The 23,201-nt window shown below is 39.2% G+C and overlaps 1 long non-coding RNA gene across 1 annotated transcript in view; it reads left to right on the top strand.

Annotated features, from left to right (window-relative positions):
- Window positions 1-22,966, top strand: part of LOC143961004 (uncharacterized) — a 123,788-nt gene extending 100,822 nt beyond the window's left edge. The window contains exon 2 of the long non-coding RNA XR_013270395.1: window positions 22,430-22,966. This is a non-coding gene — a long non-coding RNA (uncharacterized LOC143961004). The remainder of the gene's footprint in view (window positions 1-22,429) is intronic.
- Window positions 22,967-23,201: the final 235 nt, after the last annotated feature.

The raw sequence follows: 23,201 nt of genomic DNA, 5'->3' as shown, positions 1-23,201 counted from the left end.
GTGGGTTTGCTTGCAGAGTGACAGGATCCCGGACGACTCCCCCAACGTGTAGCAATGTCCCCCGAAGGAGCTGCTGGTTTGAATTGGGCCTGCACTTTACCAAGAAACCCCATTAACTTGACTCAATCCCCTTGGCACAGCTGTGGTGCAATGTAATACAGTACAATATAAAACAATGTAAAGTACCTGTACAATACCCTCAGGATCCTCTGGCTTCACCTGGTGGGGAAAAACAGCACACCACACAACTGGGCACTTAACCAGAAATATTTTTACTGCAAGTATATTAAAGCAGGTGGTTACAGAGATTGCACTGCCATCCCAACGTAGGATGTCAGTACAATATAAATCAACAGACAAATACAATATGAAAGATATATATATATATATATATATATCTCTAAACCTGGGAGCTCCTGCTACTTTAAAGTTATACGTGAGGCCTCACTTAAAGTACTCTCTCCCGTATCTTCTTTCTTCGCTAGCTAGAGATGACTCCTCTGATATTTGTAATCCAAAAGGTAGGTAAGAGTTAGCTTAAGGTACTCCAGGTATAACTCCAAGAAATAATACACAACGCTTGGGCACTAAAGTGAAGTAGGCCTTAAGACTGCTCAATGCCAGTTGCTCTGTTACGCCTCTGTGGAACAACAGGTTCCAGCGAGGTCTGTAAGTGAGTCTAACTGTGTGCAGCCAATTAACAAACGGTGGGCCGTAACCTGCTCACCAACTGGATCGGAGTTCTGGGTGATGACTTTGATCTGGCAACTGTAACTTGCTTCTGTATCAGCTGGGCAGATGCTCTGTGTCACTCCGCTGACTGGATCTGGTCCTACGATACTCCGATAAGCGTCTGTGGGCCTCGTCAATCTGATCACCAGCTCTCGGGCTCCGTCAAATCACCTTGCGAACAAGCAGGTTTGCAATCCGCGGTGACTGTCTGCAGCTATCTCCTGGAAACCTCTTCACAGATCCGCACAGGCAGGCAGCATGGTCCCAAGAGACCTAAAATGGCAGCTGCTGTCCCTTATATCCCCTACCCAGCATGCACTGCATAAGAGAATGTTCATGGGTAGGTCACACACGGACTTCTGGGTAACGAGGTCAACCAGAATCCAAAACAAACAATCATTTCCTGTACAAGTCTTTAGGTTGTTCTGAGGTAAATGATAAACAGGTGTGTTACCCATATTTGGCCACCAGATGGCTCTAGTGCGAAACCACACTAATGTCCATATACCTCACATTAAAGCATGCATAATCACATTAAAGAGGAAGTAAACCCTTCCAAACAACTTGGACCTATAGGTAAGCCTAGATTAAGGCTTACCTGTAGGTCCAAGCAATATCTCCTAAACCTATATGGTTTAGGAGATATTTGCCCGAAAATGGGCACCGCTGTCTACGGCGCATGCGCCGTAGACAGCGGCGCGCAGGCGCACTAAATGCGGCAAATCCAAGAATGGATTTGCCAAATTTGTCGACTCCCGTGCGCATGCGCGGGAGTGACGTCATCGCGGCTTCGCCGTATGACAGCGGCGGAGCTGCGAGGCGCGACTCCCGTGCGCATGCGCGGGAGTGACGTCATCGCGGTTGCGCCGCTGTCATTGGTCGGAGCTGCGAGACGCCACCAGCGAGATGGACGCGGCGGACTACAGGGATCAGCGGCGACTTCGCTGGCTCCTGTGTCAGGTAAGTGACACATAATGAGCTACTATGCGATGCATAGTAGTCCATTATGCTTTACCTTTGCAGGGAAAAAAAGAGGAAGTAAACCCATCAGGGTTTACTTCCTCTTTAATAAACCATGATGTCAGCGCTACACGCAGATTGATTTTAAACAATCCAATTCACATAATAAGTGAATCCGACTGGCTTTAAATGAAGCCGCTTATGTTTATATTACCTCACATCGCTATTTCTCTACAGATTATATGTGCTTTGTGGTTCTCTAAGTCAGTTTATACCTGCACTACTTCTAAATGTTAATATCTCACATGTATTTTCTCTTGTATGACTTGCAAAAACATATAAACAATAAAAAAAAATAATTAAGCCACGGTGCAGTTTTAAAAATGGTCCTGTGCGATTTTGGCTCCAGTTCAGGTGCAATTTCAGGTAAAAATTTGCACCTATATCCAGAAACAAATAGTGTTGCGCTGTTAATATACTTGTATAGGTCAAAAATTGCAGTATTCCTCCCACAGTATCAATAACTAACCCCATTCATCCCTAAGCCCTTTTCTGACACTTGTTGCTTACAAGTTAAAATCAGTATTTTTTTCTAGAAATATATATATACTTTGTTTAGCAGAGACCCTGGAGAATAAAATGGCAATTATTGCAATATTTTATGTCACACTGTATTTGTGCAGCAGCCTTTCAAATGCAATTTTTTGGAAAGACATACACTTTCATGAATTAAAGTGATTGTAAAGGTTCATTTTTTTTTTTATTTTTTTTTATAACAAACGTGTTATACTTACCTGCTCTGTACAAGGGTTTTGCACAGAGTGGACCCGATCCTTCTTTTCTGGAGTCCCCTGGCGGCACTCCTGGCCCCTCCTCCCCATCGAGTGCCCTCGTAAAGAGCCGCATCCCATGGGGACACTCATGCGGGTGCGCTCCCGAGTCCTGCTGCTGCGTCCATTGACAAAGACAGCAGGACTCTGCCCCGCCCTCCAGCTCCACTGTATTTGATTGACAGCAGTTGGAGCCAATGGCTCCTGCTGCTATCAATCTATCCAATGAGGACCCGAGACAGCAGCTGGAGTTGCTAGGATCGTTCTCATCACCAGAAAGATCGGGTTCAGGTAAGTAAAACGGGGGCAGCTGCACCACAAACGGTTATTTACCTTAATGCATATAATACATTAAGGTGGTTGTTAAGCCACTTTTATAAAATGATCCCATCCCCTCTGTAATATCCCAGATAGCAAGTAATTGAGGTGCAAGTTTGAAAATGACTTGCTAAGCTCTTGCTAGACTTGCCAAGCTTCACAAGTTTGTTGCACAATTGCATCAAATCTGCATTGCATGACTCCATGTCAACTTTCTTTGCAAACATTCTGCAAGTCTGCTACAAGTTCTGGTCCAGTTATGTTGTGTTATAGTCATCTCACCACAGTGGCCACTGTGTGTATGTGTGTATATATATATATATATATATATATATATATATATATATATATATATACCTAGTCAATGTATTTTAACAGTTTTAATGAGGGCACAAGCAGACATAATTATTTCTAAACCAATAATAATAATAACCAACGGACTGAAACTATTTTAAACACATATGCATTTTTGATGCATGCACTTTACTAATGAGTAATATTTTCTTGCACTGACCACTTTTTGTCCACTGTGTCAGTACACCATTGTTTTTTTCTTTTGTGCTTTTTTTTAACAGCATTTGCATTTTAATTGTTTGTTTCATAGAAACACATTTTGGTATGGTAGATGAATTATTTTATGCAATAACACAGGGTTTATCCTTATATATGATTGTTGGGTTAAATGTATTTAACATGTGTACAGTAAGGTATTAGGTTAATAGCAGTGGGTTTACTGTCACCATATTGTGGGATAATAGATTTGCGCTGCTAGCTTCTTTTTTCTTGCCAAAAATGGAGACGTGCATAACTCTGGCTGTAGACTTGCAGGGCTCTTGGTGTAGACTTACCACTGTAACTTTGCTCTTACTAGAGACTTGGCAATCGAATTTGCTACAAATTGGAAAAGTGTAAACTAGAACTCAAGCTTCAAGTGCTCTGCAAGTGTACAACTTGCCAGGGAAGATATGCAGCAAGTTCACAAGACTTCAATACTGCCACAAATGTGTGGCAAGTTATCCTTGCTATCTAGGTTAGTGTTCATATAAATACTAGTAAGGGAGGAGCCCAGTGAGCCAAAGGGACATGTAAGCCAAACACCCTGGAGTTGTTAAGATGTAGTCTAATGCAGAGCTGAATGTAAGGCCCCTTTGCAGGCTAGATGATACAGAACACAGTTAGAACAGCTGTAGTCACCCTGTCTCCTTGTAGCAGGGTGCATAAGGCTTAGAGTCCTCTGCTGTAAGAAATGATGAAGCCTGAGAATGAGTGTGCCCCTGGGAGAATGCCCAGCTGGGCAGAGCCATAGAGGGGACATGGGAGAGAAATTAGTATACTATTGAGGGCATCTTGATCCTACGTGGTGATGGAGGCTAAATGCTGTGGACTTAATATAGGTGGGGAAGTGGTCCCAACTCTGTGATGCCCCAAGGGAAAAGAGTGGAGGTGTGGAAGGAAAATGGCTTAAAAGATACAGTGGCATGGTCTACACACCCTGTTAAAATGTAATGTTTCTGTGATACAAAGATAAATCATGTCAGGACTTTTTCCACAATTACTGTGACCTATAAATTGTACAACTACATTGAAAAACAAACTGAAATCTTTAAGGGGGGAAGTAAAAAAAAAAAACTAAAATAATGAACTAAAATAATGTGTACACCCACTTATAACTGGGGATGTAGCTGTGTTCAGAAATAAGCAATCACATTTAAACTCATGTTAAATAGGAGTCAGTACACACCTGTCATCATTTAAAGTTCCTCTGAATAACCCCAGATAAATTTCAGCTGTTCTAGTATGTCTTTGCTGACATTTTTTAGTCACATCCTACAGCAAAAGCCATGGTCCGCTTAGAACTTCTCTGAGGGATCTCATTGTTAAAAGGTATCAGTCAGGAGAAGGGTACAAAAGAATTTCCAAGGCATTAGATATACCATGGAACACACTGAAGACAGTCATCATCAAGCAGAGAAAATATGGCACAACAGTGACATTACCAAGAACTGGACGCCCCTCCAAAATTGCTGAAAATATGAGAGGAAAACTGGTCAGGGAGGCTGCCAAGAGGCCTACAGCAACATTAAAGGAACTACAAGAATATCTGGCGAGTACTAGCTGTGTGGTACATGTGACAACAATCTCCCGTATTCTGCATGTGTCTGGGCTATGGGGTAGAGTGGCAAGACGGAAGCCTTTTCCTATGAAGAAAAACATCCAAGCCCAGATAAATTTGGCAAAAACACATCTGAAGTCTCCCAAAAGCATGTGGGAAAATGGGTTATGGTCTGTTGAAACCAAGGTTGAACTTTTAGTCCATAATTACAAAAGATATATTTGGAGCAAACTGCATATCACCATAAGAATACCATACCCGCAGTGAAGCATGGTGGTGGCAGCATAGCATCAGTTTTTCTTCAGCTGAAATGGGCCTTAGTCAATGGAGAGGGAATTATGAACAGTTCCAAATACCAGTCAATATTGGCACCAATCCTTCAGGCTTCTGCTAGAAACTTAAACATGAGGGGGAACTTCATCTTTCAGTATGACAACGACCCAAAGCATACATCCAAATCAACAAAGCAATGACTTCACCAGAAGAAGATTAAAGTTTTGGAATGGCCCAGACAGAGCCCAAACCTGAATTTGATTGAAAATCTGTGAGATGATCTGAAGAGGGCTGTGCACAGAAGATGCCTATGTGACAGATGTGGAGTGTTTTTGCAAACAGTGGGCAAATATTGCCAAGTCAAGATGTGCCATGCTGATAGACTCTTACCCCAAAATACTGAGTGCTGTAATAAAATCAAAAGGTGCTTCAACAAAGTATTAGTTTAAGGGTGTGCACACTTATGTAACCATAATATTTTATTTTTTTATTTTTACTTCCCTCCACCTAAAAGATTTCAGTTTGTTGTTCAATTGAGTTGTACAGTTTATAGATCACATTAAAGTTCTGATATGATTTATCTTTGCCCTATTTTTTACATCACAGAAACTAGTCATTTTAACAGGGGTGTGTGGACTTTTTATGTCCACTGTATGTGCTTGTGTTCTGTGCAAAATTGAGAACTGCAGACTGTCTACTCCTGTGTGTGGTGTTTTGTGTATTTAAATCTGTTAGTGCATCTAAAGCTGGGTAAACATGATCCAAATATTGGCCGGTTCAGCAGTAACTGACTAACATTCAGGCATTGTGTACAGCTGCCTGTCTGACAGAAGCTGGTCTCACAACTGGGGCAGGCCCCCTGTCAGAATACAAAGGCACAGTGGGGGAGTTTGCCGCACCAACATCACTTGTGTTGGTAGAACGAACTGTCAGGTTTTGTTTTGTTCAGCCGGCTGGGCAGATGGTGTGTACCCTGTCTAATACTACCCTCCCCCAGACTGACAATGCTGCTGTTCAAAGATGTGTCTTTTACTCCTTCCTCCAGAGTGGGGGCACTCTAATACAGGAGATGTATTACTGGCCAGATCACCAGGTGAAAGCAGAGGTAAAAAATCCCAAGAAGAAAAACAAATGCAGCCACCACATCTAATGATTGGTAAGCTGCAATATAAAACATGTTTGGATTTGGGTTTAATAATGTTTTAAAGTAGAACTAAAGGCAAACATTTTTATACTCTTACCTACGCTCTTGGTGATACCAGAATAACCAGAGTGGGTGAATCTCCCAAATGTAGGCACAGACAGCAGTAAAAACCTGTCAGGTGTTCTAAATCCTCTCCACTCTATGAAAAAAAAAAAAGTTTTTTTCTTTGATATTACTTTAACGCATAACTATAGGCAAAACTTTTTTTGGGGGATTTTGGATAGAGTGGAGAAGGATTAGAATGCGTGTCAGCTTTTATTGCTCTCTGTGCCTCTGTTAGGGAGATTCACCACCCGCTATTTGCCCTGTTTACCATTATTATTGAAAGTGAAGCAAATAAGTTTCACCAGCACTAAACTGCGGATCATGCAATAATGATGGGAATGAATAAACAATTACATTGATGTAAAACTGAACCCAGTGCAGCTGAGCAGATAACATAATTGGAAAAGTGAAATGCCGAAAAACCAGGAGAGTCAACGCTCAATGGGTTAATACAAGGATTAATATCAAGTCAATCCATCAGTGGCAGTAACGCGGAAAAAGTTTATTTGATTTAAAAAGCCATACAGGGACTGAAATAGATGACCAGTACATATATGGATATAATTGAAATAATTAAGAAGGAGCCTATGATATAACAGGATGGCACCGGGGCAGTGAGGAGCTGACAGTATTCATAGATGTAACGGGAGAGCATGGGTGGCGCTGATGTCCATGTTGCACCAAGGGATCTCAATGGGGACAAAGGAACCCACTCATCGACACTCTCAGGGCTGGCTGGCGTGAAGAAAAAGCTGGGATTTGCGGGGTGATGACAGGCCGCTGAAGATCCAGGGAAAGCCTATGGATATCGTGTGGCTGAGGCTGGTGTAAGGGGAATCAGCTGGCGGGACTGCTTAACCCAAAGCCGGAAGACGGGAGGGACGAGCTGATACTGGAACGGGCTACTGGAAGACTACTGATGCGGAAGGAATCCGGGACCTGCGTGTAATGCAGGCTTGTCTGTTGCTGTGATGACACGATTTTTAACATCTTCCCAAGTTACATAAATCTCTGACAGATCCCACTGGGAGGCCGATAGTAGCAAGTACCAACAGTTTTACTAGTGGCCTTTTGGTCTATATTGATTTTTTTTATACAACCTTTGGTATGCCAGCTCCCTTTGTACATTAAAGATTCCAGTCAGGTCATTGATTCCCTCCAGTATTATTCTTGGGAAGAGGGATACATGTGAGGATCACTCTATGTTGCCTCCCTTTACACATCAATACTTCATGAGGTAGACCTCACAGCTATAAAATATTTTCCAATCAAAAATGGGGATATCAACTCTCAACAATCATATTTTTTGGTCAAGTGCATTGATTTCTGTAAAATAGACATAACTATTTTACATTTCTCGACCAGTTTTATTTATAACTTAAAGGCCCAGCTATGGGGGCTCATTTTGCCTCTATTGCCAATCATGGGCTACTGGAAGGAGGTATACATCTGGGCCAACAACCCTTTTGCCGAGCACATTGTGTTTTACGGTAGATACATTGATGACATTTTGCTCATCTGGAGTGGTGGCCCAGATGTGTTCCCCCTCCTTTGTTCCCCACTGTAACGCAAACCCATTTGGGTTGTTATTTACACATGTGCTCGACCCCAAGGGGCTGGTATTTCTGGACCTGGTGGTAACTCATGACCAAGGTAGTATTCTCAACAGAAATCTTGTCAAGCCCACCAGTGGGAATTCCTACGTTCGTTTCACCAGCTGTCACCATCCCATATGGAAGCTGAATATTCCCAGTGGACAGTTTAACAGACTGAGGATAAATATCGAGAATTGACGATTATATTACACAAGGTGCCTCAATGAAAAATAAGTTTGAAGAGAAAGGCTATCCCCCTGAAATAGTCCAAGAGGCATTCATGTCACACATGAACCCTCCATCTAGACAGAAAGGTATAGCTGAGAGGAATGAAAACAACACATTGAGATTGGTGTCAACTTTCAATAACAAATATAGGTCAGAGTCCAAAATAATACAAAAACATTACAAAATTCAACTACTAGACCAGCGTTTAGCTCCTGTATTGCTGGCAGCTCCACAAATTACTTTTAGGAAAGCACACACAATGAAGAATATTTTATCAACAAGCAAAATACAAGCCACAAAAAATGGATCCCCATTGGATAGTAGAACCTGTTTTGACAACAGCACAGACATCTTCCAATGCAAGAAAAGAGAGTGCCTGACCTGTCAATTCATTACACATGGTAGTACAAGCATTGTCATTACCAAAGGAAAAACTTTTCCAATTAAACAGTTTATTACATGTTCAATAGATTTTGTTATCTCCTGCGTTGTCCCTGTGGCCTTTTGTACGTGGGTCTCACCATCTGCGCCCTGTGTGCAAGGGTTGGAAGCCATTGTAAGTTTATCAAAAAAGGATGTGAAGAACATAGCATCCCACGTCATTTCCATCGCATGCACAATAGAAACTGTACCCAAGGGAACCCTGACTGAAAACTACAGATTTGCCCTCCTATGCAGAAGGGATGTTTTGTGGATATGCATGTTTGACTCTCTTGCACCATACGGTTTGAATAAGGAGATGGAAACATGTAGCCTCATTTAATTTAGAGTCACCCCCTAGCATAGGTTGTGTCTCAATATACAGTGCCTTGCAAAAGTATTCAGCCCCCTTGAACTTTTCAAACTTTTGCCACATTTCAGGCTTCAAACATAACGATATAAAATTTTTATTTTTTGTGAAGAATCACCAACAAGTGGGACCCAATTGTGAAGTGGAACGAAATCTATTGGATTTTTGAAACTTTTTTAACTAATAAAAAAATGAAAAGTGGGGCGTGCAAAATTATTCGGCCCCCTTGCGTTAATACTTTGTAGAGCCACCTTTTGCTGCGATTACATCTGCAAGTCGCTTGGGGTATGTCTCTATTAGTTTTGCACATCGAGAGACAGAAATTCTTGCCCATTCTTCCTTGCAAAACAGCTCGAGCTCAGTAAGGTTGGATGGAGAGCGTTTGTGAACAGCAGTTTTCAGCTCTTTCCACAGATTCTCGATTGGATTCAGGTCTGGACTTTGACTTGGCCATTCTAACACCTGGATACGTTTATTTGTGAACCATTCCTTTGTAGATTTTGCTGTATGTTTGGGATCATTGTCTTGTTGGAAGATAAATCTCCGTCCCAGTTTCAGGTCTTTTGCAGACTCCAACAGGTTTTCATCCAGAATGGTCCTGTATTTGGCTGCATCCATCTTCCCCTCAATTTTAACCATCTTCCCTGTCCCTGCTGAAGAAAAGCAGGCCCAAACCATGATGCTGCCACCACCATGTTTGACAGTGGGGATGGTGTGTTGAGAGTGATGAGCTGTGTTGCTCTTACGCCAAACATATCGTTTTGCATTGTGGGCAAAAAGTTCAATTTTGGTTTCATCTGACCAGAGCACCTTCTTCCAAATGTTTGGTGTGTCTCCCAGGTGGCTTGTGGCAAACTTTAGACAAGACTTTTTATGGATATCTTTGAGAAATGGCTTTCTTCTTGCCACTCTTCCATAAAGGCCAGATTTGTGCAGTGATTGTTGTCCTATGGACAGACTCTCCCACCTCAGCTGTAGTTCTCTGCAGTTCATCCAGAGTGATCATGGGCCTCTTGGCTGCATCTCTGATCAGTCTTCTCCTTGTCTGAGCTGAAAGTTTAGAGGGACGGCCAGGTCTTGGTAGATTTGCAGTGGTCTGATACTCCTTCCATTTCAAAATGATCGCTTGCACAGTGCTCCTTGGGATGTTTAAAGCTTGGGAAATCTTTTTGTATCCAAATCCGGCTTTAAACTTCTCCACAACAGTATTACGGACCTGCCTGGTGTGTTCCTTGGTCTTCATGATGCTCTCTGCGCTTTCAACAGAACCCTGAGACTATCGCAGAGCAGGTGCATTTATACAGAGACTTGATTACACACAGGTGGATTCTATTTATCACCATCAGTCATTTAGGACAACATTGGATCATTCAGAGATCCTTGCTGAACTTCTGGAGTGAGTTTGCTGCACTGAAAGTAAAGGGGCCGAATAATTTTGCACGCACCACTTTTCAGTTTTTTATTTGCTAAAAAAGTTTAAATTATCCAGTAGATTTCGTTCCACTTCACAATTGTGTCCCACTTGTTGGTGATCCTTCACAAAAAATTTAAATTTTATATCTTAATGTTTGAAGCCTGAAATGTGGCAAAAGGTTGAAAAGTTCAAGGGGGCCGAATACTTTCGCAAGGCACTGTACACATTGATGGTTGTGCGTTGCACGTATTTTTGCGTCCGTCATCATGTATACATTTGGGTACACAAACATAAATATATAGACATGTGCAGTTTATTTTGTTCCAACTTGCAATTCGGACAAATTGTTATTTTTTGGAAATTCAGATGTATCCGAACTTCCAAATTACAATAGTACTGAATTTGAACAAATCGAAAATAATGGAAAAAAAATCAGACGAAATTCGAATTCGAATAGTTTTTGAATACTTTTCGAATTTGAATAGTTTTCAAATTCAAATAGTTTTCAAATTCAAATAGTTTTCCAATTTCCAAAGAGAATAAAATAGAATAGAAAATAGTTACATAGTTACCTAGTTAGTCAGGTTGAAAAAAGACACAAGTCCATCTAATTCAACCACAAAAAAATAATAATATCATACAATCCCATATACCCAATTCTATACCCACAGTTGATCCAGAGGAAGGCAAAAAACCCCAGCAGAGCATGATCCAATTTGCAGGGGAAAAAAATCCTTCCTGATCCCCCCGAGAGGCAATCGGATTTTCCCTGGATCAACTTTACCTATAAATGTTAGTACCCAGTTATATTATGTACATAATCCAGGCCTTTCTTAAAGCAATCTACTGAGCTGGCCAGAACCACCTCTACAGGGAGTCTATTCCACATTTTCACAACTCTTACGGTGAAGAAACCTTTCTGTATTTTGAGATGAAATCTCTTTTCCTCTAGACGTAAAGAGTGCCCCCTTGTCATCTTTGTTGACTGTAAAGTGAATAACTCAACACCAAGTTCACTATATGGACCCCTTATATATTTGTAGATGTTGATCATATCCCCCCTTAATCTCCTCTTATCAAGAGTGAATAAATTCAGTTCCTCTAATCCTTCCTCATAGCTGAGCTCCTCCATGCCTCTTATCAGATTGGTTGCCCTTCACTGCACTTTCTCCAGTTCCCCAATATCCCTTTAGGATATCCATTAGAGGTCTTACTAATGATATGAACAGGGGCAAAATTATATCTCTCTCTCTGGAGTCTATACCTCTCTTAATACAAGAAAGAACTTTTCCCACTTTGGAAACCACAGCTTGGCATTGCATGCTATTATTGAGCTTATGATCTACCGAAACCCCCAGATCCTTCTCCACTATTGATCCCCCCAGTTGTACTCACCCTAAAATGTATGATGTATGCATATTCTTAGGCCCCAAGTGCATAACTTTACATTTCTCAACATTAAACCTCATCTGCCACATAGTCGCCCAGTTAGACAGAGCATTGAGGTCGGCTTGTAAATTGGAGACATCCTGTAAGGATGTTATTCCACTGCATAGCTTGGTGTCATCTGCAAAGACGGAAATGTTACTTTTGATCCCAGACCATATATCATTTATAAAGATATTAAAAAGTAAGGGTCCCAGCACTGAACCTTGGGGTACACCACTGATAGCCTTAGACCATTCAGAGTAAGAATCATTAACCACTACTCTCTGAATTCTGTCTTTTAGCCAGTTTTCTATCCATTTACAAACTGATATTTCCAAACCTGTAGACTTTACCTCACACATGAGCCGTGTGTGCGGAACTGAATCGAACGCTTTTCCAAAATCCAAGTATACCACATCCACCGCCACCCCTCTGTCCAAGGTTTTACTTACCTCCTCATAAAAAGAAATCAGGTTTGTCTGACAATTTCGGTCTTTCATGAATCCATGCTGTCTGTTGCTTAAAATATGTTTTTCCTGCAAGAACTCGTCTATGTGGTCTTTTATTAATCTCTCCAGTATCTTCCCAACTATAGAAGTTAAACTAACAGGTCTATAGTTACTTGGTAAAGACTTTTTTCCCTTTTTAAATATAGGCACCACATTGGCCCTGCGCCAATCCAGTGGTACTATTCCTGTCTTTAATGAGTCCCTAAAAAAGAGATACAATGGTTTTGAAATTACAGAGCTCAATTATTTTAGGATCCGTGGGTGGATGCCATCAGGTCCAGATGCTTTATCCACCTTTATTCTGTCCAAATATTTCTGGACCATATCACTTTTGAGCCATTGTGGATTTGGGGCTGTGTCACTACCACCCACATTATGGACATGAGCTCTCCCATGTATACACAGAGCTGAAGAAAGTATTTAATAAATTAGCCTTCTCTTTGTCCCCAGTTACCCACTCCAGATTATTTTGTAAAGGGCCTACATGCTCAGAATTGACCTTTTTACTATTAATATATTTGAAGAATTTTTTAGGGTTTGTCCTACTATCTTTTGCAATCTGTCTTTCGTTTTGAATTTTTGCATCCTTGATTTCCCTTTTACATATTCTGTTATATTCTTTGTAACATTTAAATGACACTAGTGTTCCTTCATTTTTATATTTTTTAAAAGCTCTTTTCTTATAGTTTATAGCTTTTTTAACTTTGGCCGTGAGCCATATAGGTTTCATTTTTAGCCTTTTAACCACTTTCAGACCGGACCAATTTGCTGGTCAAAGACCAGACCACTTTTTGCGATTCGGCACTGCGTCGCTTTAACTGACAATTGCGCGGTCATGCGACATGGCTCCCAAACAAAATTGACGTGCTTTTTTTCCCACAAATAGAGCTTTCTTTTGGTGGTATTTGATCACCCCTGCGGTTTTTATTTTTTGCGCTATAAACAAAAATAGAGCGACAATTTTGAAAAAAACGCATTATTTTTTACTTTTTGTTATAATAAATATCCCCCAAAAATATATAAAAAAACATTTTTTTCCCTCAGTTTAGGCCGATACGTATTCTTCTACATATTTTTGGTAAAAAAAATCGCAATAAGCGATTATTGATTGGTTTGCGCAAAAGTTATAGCGTTTACAAAATAGGGATAGTTTTATAGCATTTTTATTAATAATTTTTTATTATTTTTTTTTTACTAGTAATGGCGGCGATCAGCGATTTTTATTGTGACTGCGACATTGTGGGGGACCCATCGGACATTTTTGACACATTTTTGGGACCATTGTCATTTATACAATAATCACTGCTATATAAATGCAGTGATTCCTGTGTAAATGACACTGGCAGTGAAGGGGTTAACCAGTGGGTGGCAGTGTAGGGGTTAAGTGTTTCTAGGGGTGTGTTACTAACTGTGGGGGGGTTGGGCTTTCATTTAGTGAACACTGATCTCTGCTCCAATCACATGGAGCAGAGATCAGCGTCACTAGTTGCTAGGCAGAATGGAGAAATGTTGTTTACAACGGCATTTCTTCATTCGGCCGCTCCGTGAGACGATCGCGCTCCCGGTGGCAGGGCGGCAAATTTAAAGGGACGTACATGTACGCCCATTTGCCTGCCCGTGCCATTCTGTCGACGTACATCGTCGTGCGCTGGTCGGCAAGTGGTTAAACTTACTACCCATGGGAATATACTTTGCAGTGAGATCACAAACAGTCTTTTTGAAGAATTCCCATTTCTGTTTTGTGCACATTGATGACAATATTCTCTCCCAGTCTAAGTCCTGGAGAGCAGCCCTCATTCTTGGAAAATTTGCTCTCTTGAAATTAAGTGTTTTTATCTTTCCCGTAGGTGATTCTTGCTTACAGCTAACAGCAAATGAAAACATGTTATGGTCACTGCTACCCAGGTGTTCCTTTATATGAACATTAGTAATACGCTCTGCATGGTTTGAGATTGCCAGGTCCAACAGAGCATCATTCCTAGTTGGGGGCCTCAATAAACTGGATCATAAAATTTTCCTGTAATAGGTTTATACATTTTTGCCCTTTAACTGTCCCAGCAGTGCCATTATTCCAGTCAATTTCTGGGTAGTTAAAATACCCCATTATTATCACTGTCCCAGCCCTTGCAGCCTGTTCTAACTGTGAAAGGAGCTGAGTCTCCACCTCCTCATTAGCATTGGGTGGTCTATAACAAACTCCAATGATTAACTTTGAACTGCGCACATCTGTATGCAGTTCCACCCATAATGCTTCAGACCCATCACACTCTCCATTCACCAGGTCCTCTTTCACACTCGCTTTGAGATCACTTCTCACATACAGACAGACCCTAGATAAATTAATAGAATAGAAAATAAAGGGAGGGAAGGAGGCGGAGCCGAGCCAAGAGGTAATGCTGGCTTAGAGCTCCATTCTCAGCAGGACAACGGAGCCATATAACGGCGGAGGTAACTTGTCCCTCCGCACATATTAGGGTTGCCACCTGTCCAGGATTCACCCGGACAGTTCGGGTTTGGAATCATGCGTCCAGGTTTCAGACTGTCTGAAACCCGGACACATTATTTAGACTGGACTATGGTTTCCCAGCAGGGTTTCTGGCTGCAGTTTTCACTGCTGAGAGTGTCTGTTACACTGTCTTTCACACTGCCCAAAGCCACCACTAACAAACCATACCCTCCACCCCCCCACCAACACATACCGACGGGAGAAGAGAGAGGGCTTGATCTGCACCTCTTCCCCCCCATCCCTACCCCTCTGTGTCTGCCCACACTCCAATCCCCGGCGCTGTGCCTCAGAAAAGGAAAGTTGAGGCTGGAAATTTGAAGTCCAGCAGCCTCAGATCCATCTGAATGAGAGGTGCAGACTGCCAAGGGGTGAGTGAGCTCACCATCCATCCCTGTCTCTGAATGAAGTCTCCCCCCTTCCCTCTCCTTCCTCAGAGAGAGTACACTAAGTCAAATCAGGGTTCTCAGAGCACCCCTTACATCAGAGTTACCCTTTACACCAGTGTTTCCCCTTACAGCAGAGTCCTCTCTGTACATCAGAGTACTCAGTGTTCCCCCATAAATCAGGGTTCACAGAGCATCCCTTATGTCAGAGTCCCCAGAGTTCAGAGGTAAAAGGGGAACTCTGTGGACTCTGATGTAAAAGAGGACTTTTGTTATTAACTTATATACATATGATTAGAAATGTTATTTAGTAGCAAAATATATGTATAGCTTATACTATAAAAAAGAAATTTCTGTGCGCCACAAAACTGTTCGGGTTTGACTTGAAGAAAAGGTGGCAACCCTAGCACATATATTATAGCAAACGGTAGATAAATATCCCTACCTTACATAGGTAACATTCGGGGGGGTCAGAGGAGACTCATGAGGCAGAAAATTAACAAGAAAGCGCTGCCTCACACATACAGCAGTATGGCACTGAAACCCTCCCCCTTTGAGGGGAGACACAGTGAGGAGAACAAACAGACAGCCCATTCTGCTGCTTTACATAAAGATGTTCTCTCATTAAAGGCACATAGTCTCTCTAATCAAATACCTGAGAAAAAGATGTCAGTTCTGTAGAATTTAGAACTTTCCACACAAAAAGACTTATCCCTTCCTGTAACACTGAAACAAATAGAAAATCTGCTTCAAAAATCACTAAAATCCACTGCAGATACCCTCACCACAAACCTTACTAAAGAAATTAGAGAGCTTGGTCAGCGTACATCAGCAGTGGAAATTAGAACAGACGATCTGGAAAATTATACATCTAACATTACCTCAGAAATTGATTTTCTTAAAGAGGAAAATTACATATTAAAATCCAAATTGGAGGATTTTGAAAATCGTGCAAGACGCTCCAATATACGTATTAGAGGAATACCGGAATCTGTGACTGATTTAAACTGCTATTACTGCACTTTTTCAAGAATTACAACCAGCTATCCCACTAGAGCGTCTTGAAATGGACCGGGTTCATAGAGCCCTAGCACCAAAGAAAACAGATGGTCCTCCCCGTGACATTATCGCAAAATTGCATTTCTACCGCACTAAGGAACTACTGCTAAATACAGCTAGAAATAAAGATCCCCTAATTTTCCAGGGTCATAAATATCAATTATTCACAGACCTCTCACAAATCACAATCAACAAAAGAAGAACCCCGAAACCACTACTGCAAATATTACAGCGAAATGACATAATCTACCAATGGGGCTTTCCTTTCTCAGTGCGTTTTACTTTTCAAAGTCGCAAATATATGTGCCAAACAGCTAAGGACCTGCAAACTACTTTACCGAAACTAGGGATGATAAACACATCAAGAGATGCTGCGGACACTCACCAAAAATCATCCTCATATGCTGATAATCCCTCCTCTGCTTCCAGAAGAGAAGAAGACTACAATCCACAGAAAAGAAGTCGCATACAATCTCCACCTCCGGATCCAGATCTGGCTGACACTATGGACTGATAAACACCTGTACTGAGGCTACTATCTTGCCTTTTCAACAGAATGGCTACTGCCGAGTTTTTTCTCTGACTTCCAATCAATATTTTTATCATAATCTTATTTAAGTAATGTTCCTAATAATTTAGGCATCTTATTCTAACTGTTTTTTTTTTTCCTCTCTCTTCTCTTCTTTGTCTCTGAGGTTGCCTTAATCTTACATTTGTATTTTTAGCTTGAAAAATGAAATTATGTGATTGGCTCTTGGTGTTCTGCAGGGAAGTTACTTACGCCCTCTCTTTCTACCCTCAGCAGCTCGGTGTACACCGGCAGTTGACAGTGGCTCATGTACCCTTGGAGGGAGAGTTTTTCTCCTCCCAACGGACACATTAAGAACATAGGTATGTTAAGATATATTTCAATATTGTATATTAATTGTATTTTCTTTTTCAGTCATTATCTCCTTTCTCCTCCCTCCCTCCACCCCTATACTCTGGAGACAAATAATTTCTTATATGACACACGTTCTTGCATAAACACCAACATATATTTACTTTTCCCAACTCCATGGCCCCATTAAACATCATATCATTAAATACACAAGGACTAAACGTTCCACACAAACGCACTAAAGCCTTCCGCACATTTTCATCCAAAAAAGCACATATAGTTTGCCTCCAAGAGACTCATTTTGCGTCACAATCCACTCCCAAACTTTTCAGTAAAGACTACCCCCAAGTATACACAGCTTCGGCCTCCCCTAAAAAACGAGGCGTGCTTATAGCTTTCCATCGCAATACACCATTTTCACTAATGAAGGAAATCAAGGATCCAGAAGGTCGTTACTTGATTCTTAAAGGACACCTACTTGATACCGCTATCACCATTACATCATACTACGCTCCTAACAAAAATCCTATTTCTTTTCTTTCTCATTTATTTCAAACTATAGAACATCACAAAATAGGTACTACAATTCTATGTGGAGTTTCTAATCAGACCATATTTCCATTTTTGGATAAATCACCAATCCCACAGTCACATACAGCAAACAAACAACTCTTATCAAAACTAATTACAAAACATAACCTAGTAGATACTTGGAGAGAATTGAATCCAACCAAGAGACAATACACACATTACTCGTTCCCTCATCGCTCATTCTCTAGGATAGACCATATATTTATGTCCATAGGGCTAATTCCAAAAATAATATCTACAAAAATTATTCCCATCCCATGGTCCGACCATAGTGCACTCTACATTACTGTTGCCTCTATAATTCCAAAAAAAAAAGATCCAACATGGATATTAAGAGATTTCCTACTCAAAAATCCAGCTCATAAAAATAATATTGAAATTGCGCTCAAAGATTATATAAAATATAACTCCACACCTGACATCTCTCTGACTACATTATGGGAAGCACACAAACCTGTTCTCCATGGCATATGTCTACAGCAAGCAAACATATTCAACAGAGAGCGGAAAATCCTTTGTCAGACTTTAGAAACAAATTTCAATAAATGTCACACAGCATTCCAAAATAACCCTTCTTCTTTATCTAAAATAAATCTTGACAAAGCTAAATTGGAATTTGATCTATTCCTTACTGAAGCAGCGGATAAAACCATCAAGAGATCACAACACAATTTCTATATCAATGCGAATAAACCTCATACACTATTAGCCAGGGCATTAAAATCCTGCCAGAACCCACGAAACCGTTACGTCTGAAAATCTCTAGGGGGGTATACACAAATAATCCTTTAAAAATATTACAAAAATTCAAAACACAATTAAAAAATTTATACTCTTCTAATAATGAGTTGGACCCTTCTAGAGTGAATGATTTTTTCTCTCATATATCTCTACCGACACTATCTAAAACACAAATGGAAATGATGGAGGAACCAGTGTCAATTATAGAGGTATCTGAAGTTATCAAAAATCTGAAACTAAATAAAAGGCCAGGTCCTGATGGTTTTTCTGCGCTGTATTACAAAACGTTTGTAGACACCCTATCTCCAGTCTTGACAAACACTTTTAATTCCCTTTTGGAAGGTCATTCTTTTAGAAGAGAAACCCTGACTGCAATTATCTGTATGCTCCCTAAACCTCACACAGACGATTCAATATGGTCTAATTATCACCCTATTTCTTTTCTAAATTTGGACATAAAAATTTTTGCCAAAATTCTAGCTAACAGATTAAATACTATTATAGGCAATCTTATACATCGTGATCAAGTGGGCTTCATTCCATTACGTCAAGCAGGAGATAATATTAGACGGGCAACACTCCTGTCACATTCCGCTAAAAAAAGACATATCCCCACTTGTTTTCTTTCTTTAGATATTATGAAAGCTTTTGACACAGTATCATGGTCATATATGAACTATACCCTTTCCAAATGGGGATTCGGCCCTAATTTTTTACGATGGATCTCTAATTTGTATCAAGATCCCAAAGCTTATATCAGATATGCAGGGTACAAATCAGAAGAGTTTAATATACTGAGGGGGACTCGTCAAGGATGTCCACTTTCACCATTATTATTTGCTTTACTCATTGAACCTTTAGCACAAAGAATTAGGATGGAACCCACTATAACAGGTATTGAAATGGGTGGTTTTCATCATAAGCTCTGTTTATTCGCAGACGATATTCTCCTTTTTCTATCTTCTCCACATGTTTTGGCCCCAAATCTTATGGTTGTACTACAAGAGTTCTCATTTATTTCGGGCCTTAAGGTCAACATTCAAAAATCTTCAGCATTAAACATTTCACTTGTCGAGAAAGATAAACAATCTTTACAAAATTCACTACCCTTTAAGTGGGTAGATCATAGCCTCCCATATCTGGGTGTGCAGTTTACTCCTAACCCTTCCGATTTATTTGCAGCTAACTACCCAGCTCTATTAAAAAATATTACAAGGTCCTTATCTAATTGGTCATCAATGCCGATATCATGGTTTGGGAAAATCAATATCATAAAAATGTCTGTTCTTCCGAAATTTTTATATTTATTCAGAACTCTCCCGATTCATATTCCTGCATATTTTCTTAGGCTGATTCAACAAAAAGTAACGAAATTTACTTAGGGGAAAATAAAACCCAGACTTCACAAAAAAACACATGTTCTCCCCAAAGCTTTGGGTGGTTTGGGATTTCCAGACTTTAACATATATTATAAGGCAGCTCAATTATCTCAATTAACAAAATATCACTCTTCTACAGAGATTCCTTTATGGGTCCTCATTGAAGCTGTAGACTGTGATCCTCTTCCTATAAACAATATATTATGGTTACAACCTGCGGATTGTAAGTCTATAAATAACCCCATTTCTAAGCACTCTCTATCTATATGGGATAGGTATAGAAATTCACATGGTCTGAAATCTCCACAAAATCCGCTATTATCTTTTCACAAGAATCCGACCTTTTACCCAGCCTGGAAATATCCCAAAACCTTTAAAGCTTGGTCTAAGGCTGGTATCACTTGTCTATATAATTTAACTTCAACTACATCAATAAAATCTTTTACAGATCTATGTAAATTATATAAACTTCCACAATCAGAAATATTCAGATATCTCCAAATCAAATTTTTTTATACTCCTCTTCTCAATTTAAATGTAAACTTACATAATATTTCTCAATTTGAAAGATTTTGTCTCAAGGAACCACATGCTAAAGGTCGTATTACATCATTGTATACACAATTGATATCTAATTCTAATACTGTTATACCTAAATATGTGGCCAAGTGGGAAAAAGATTTGGATTGTACAATCGATTCTAGGTCTTGGTCCAACATATGGTCTTTCACAAAATCTTCCTCTATAAATATATTGGCGTCTGAATCATCATATAAAGTTCTCACACGCTGGTATTTGGTTCCTGCGAGAATCGCCAAATTCTCAACAGACAACACTGGCCTTTGCTTTCGTGGCTGTCCAGAAAAAGGTACCTATATACATACCTGGTGGCATTGCCCAATTGTACAATCATTTTGGAAAAAGATCTTTCTGATAATTACAAAATTTTTTGATCGTCCAATTTTTCCAGACCCAATTATAGCTCTCCTTAATTTAAAACCAGCCTTTCTGAATCAGAAACAATTCTAATTAGTTCTTACACTCCTGATAGCCGCAAAGCAGACTATAGCCAATGCGTGGAAAACAGACGTGGTGAATATTGCAGAAACCAAACGTAGAATGAATCAATCTTTCATCCATGCTAAAATGGATGCTATAGATAAAAACCAGATGACAAAGTTTGATATCATTTGGAAACCCTGGATTAAATATTATATGTCAGATAATATTGATAACCGAGTTTTATTGTTATGGTGATTACGATTTTTTATGGAAATTAAAACATTAGCTGATATATAAAACCTCCTCCAGAGAATTATTCCCTCCCCTTCCCCTCCTATATACCTTTTATGTTCCTCCCTTACTAAATAATACTTACTATAAACATACTTTAGAAGTTATGGTCAAAACTTTAAAATCATATATTTTCTTTTAGACATATTTATATTTTCTTGGGATTAAAATGTTTAAAACTCAGCTATAAGAATGTTTTCAAATTCTAAAATATATAAGGCCATTTATTGTCATTCCCACGAGAATATCTTGAAATTCTTCTTTGCTTTATATCACCTGTACTTCAATATGTCTTTTTATTTCTGGTATCAAATAATTTGTCTTATATTCTGTACATGTAATTTATTTTAACATAAAATAAAAACTTTTGAACGAGAAGAAAATAAAGGAATAGAATAGAAAACAAAAATAATAGAATAAAAAAGAATATAACAGAAAATAAAAGAATATAATATAATAGAGTAAAACAGAACAAAATAGAATAGAATATAAAGGAACAGAATCGACTAGAATATAATAGAAATAAATAGGATAGAATAACATAGAATATAACCATCTTCTGAAATTCAAATTTCAAATAGAATACATTTTAATTTTAATACAAAAGAATAGAATAGGAAAAAAAACACAATAGAATAGGCTATAATAGAAAATAATAGAATTATAAAAAAACTATACAATAGAAAGAATGTAACCATTTCCCCTAAATTAAAATCGAATCAATTCAAATTTGAATAGAAAATAAAAGAATAGATTTGAATAGAATAGAAAATAACAGAATAGTATAGAAAAAAACAATAAAATAGAACAGAAAGAATATAACCATCTTCCAAAATTCAAATTTTGAATAAAATACATTTTAATAGAATAGAATAGAAAATAATAGAATAGCATAAAATAAACAGATGGAAAAATTTTAATTTAAAAAGCAATATAATAGAATAGAAAGAATATAATTATTTCACAAAATTCAAATAAGATCAATTCAATTTTGAATAGAATAGAAAAGAATAGATTAGTACAGGAAGATGGTTATATTCATTCTATTGTATTCTGCTGTTTTTTTCTATACTATTGTGTTATTTTCTATTCTATTCTACTCTATTCTTTTCTATTCTATTCAAATTGGAATTGAATCTATTTGGATTTTGGTGTCAGGGACCATGAGACAGAAGTATATCAGAATATTCATCTGAAAGAAGCAAGGCTGAACAAAAGCTTGGCTCCTGACCGGCTGGTGTGATAACACTCTGCAAGCAAGCTTCAAAAAGGACCATGGCTGATAAGATGATTGATGATTGTCCTGCTACAGAAAATCAAAGGGCAGGCTGGGAATTGCCCCTGGAGGCCAATACAGCAGGACGGACAGGAATATATTATATTAAAAGGACTACCTCTTGGCAATATCTCATTGGACAGTTGGGGAGCAGGTTGTGGTTACGAGTGGGTCTGAATGAATGTGTAAAAAGTGCACACAGAAGGGAAATCATATATTTTTCTCTCTTGGCTCTTGCCTGATGGTTCCCTTAGCGTCATAGCTCTCTCTGTTACCATCATCTTGAGCCCAGCTGATGAGACCGAGTCTCGGAGGACAGCCTTGATAAGTATCTTTGATGTTCTTGTGTTATATGCTCTATAGTATCTTCATATTAGCATTTTCCTATTTTATTGGGAAATAAATACGATGTTGTTTTATTAAGCAGTGCGTTTGTTATCATAGCTAACCTTATATTATTGTGACATCAACAGTAACATTATTAGAGTTTTAATAGATTAGCTAACTAGGAATAGACAAATTAATACATATATGGAATAAATAGAGGGAATCCATAACTACCCTCGGATATATATTTATTTTAGAATTTTTCAATTAGTATTTATTTCAATTGGCACCCAAGAAGGCGTGTGGACCTTATTTCTGCACAGAACC

The sequence above is a fragment of the Lithobates pipiens genome, unplaced genomic scaffold, assembly GCF_037356315.1.
Source record: "Lithobates pipiens isolate NorthernLeopardFrog02 unplaced genomic scaffold, aLitPip1_a1.2 Scaffold_11, whole genome shotgun sequence".
In the NCBI taxonomy this organism is placed as follows: domain Eukaryota; kingdom Metazoa; phylum Chordata; class Amphibia; order Anura; family Ranidae; genus Lithobates; species Lithobates pipiens.
Note: the sequence above shows the minus strand (reverse complement) of the source record. Positions and strands in the feature narration are given on the sequence as shown.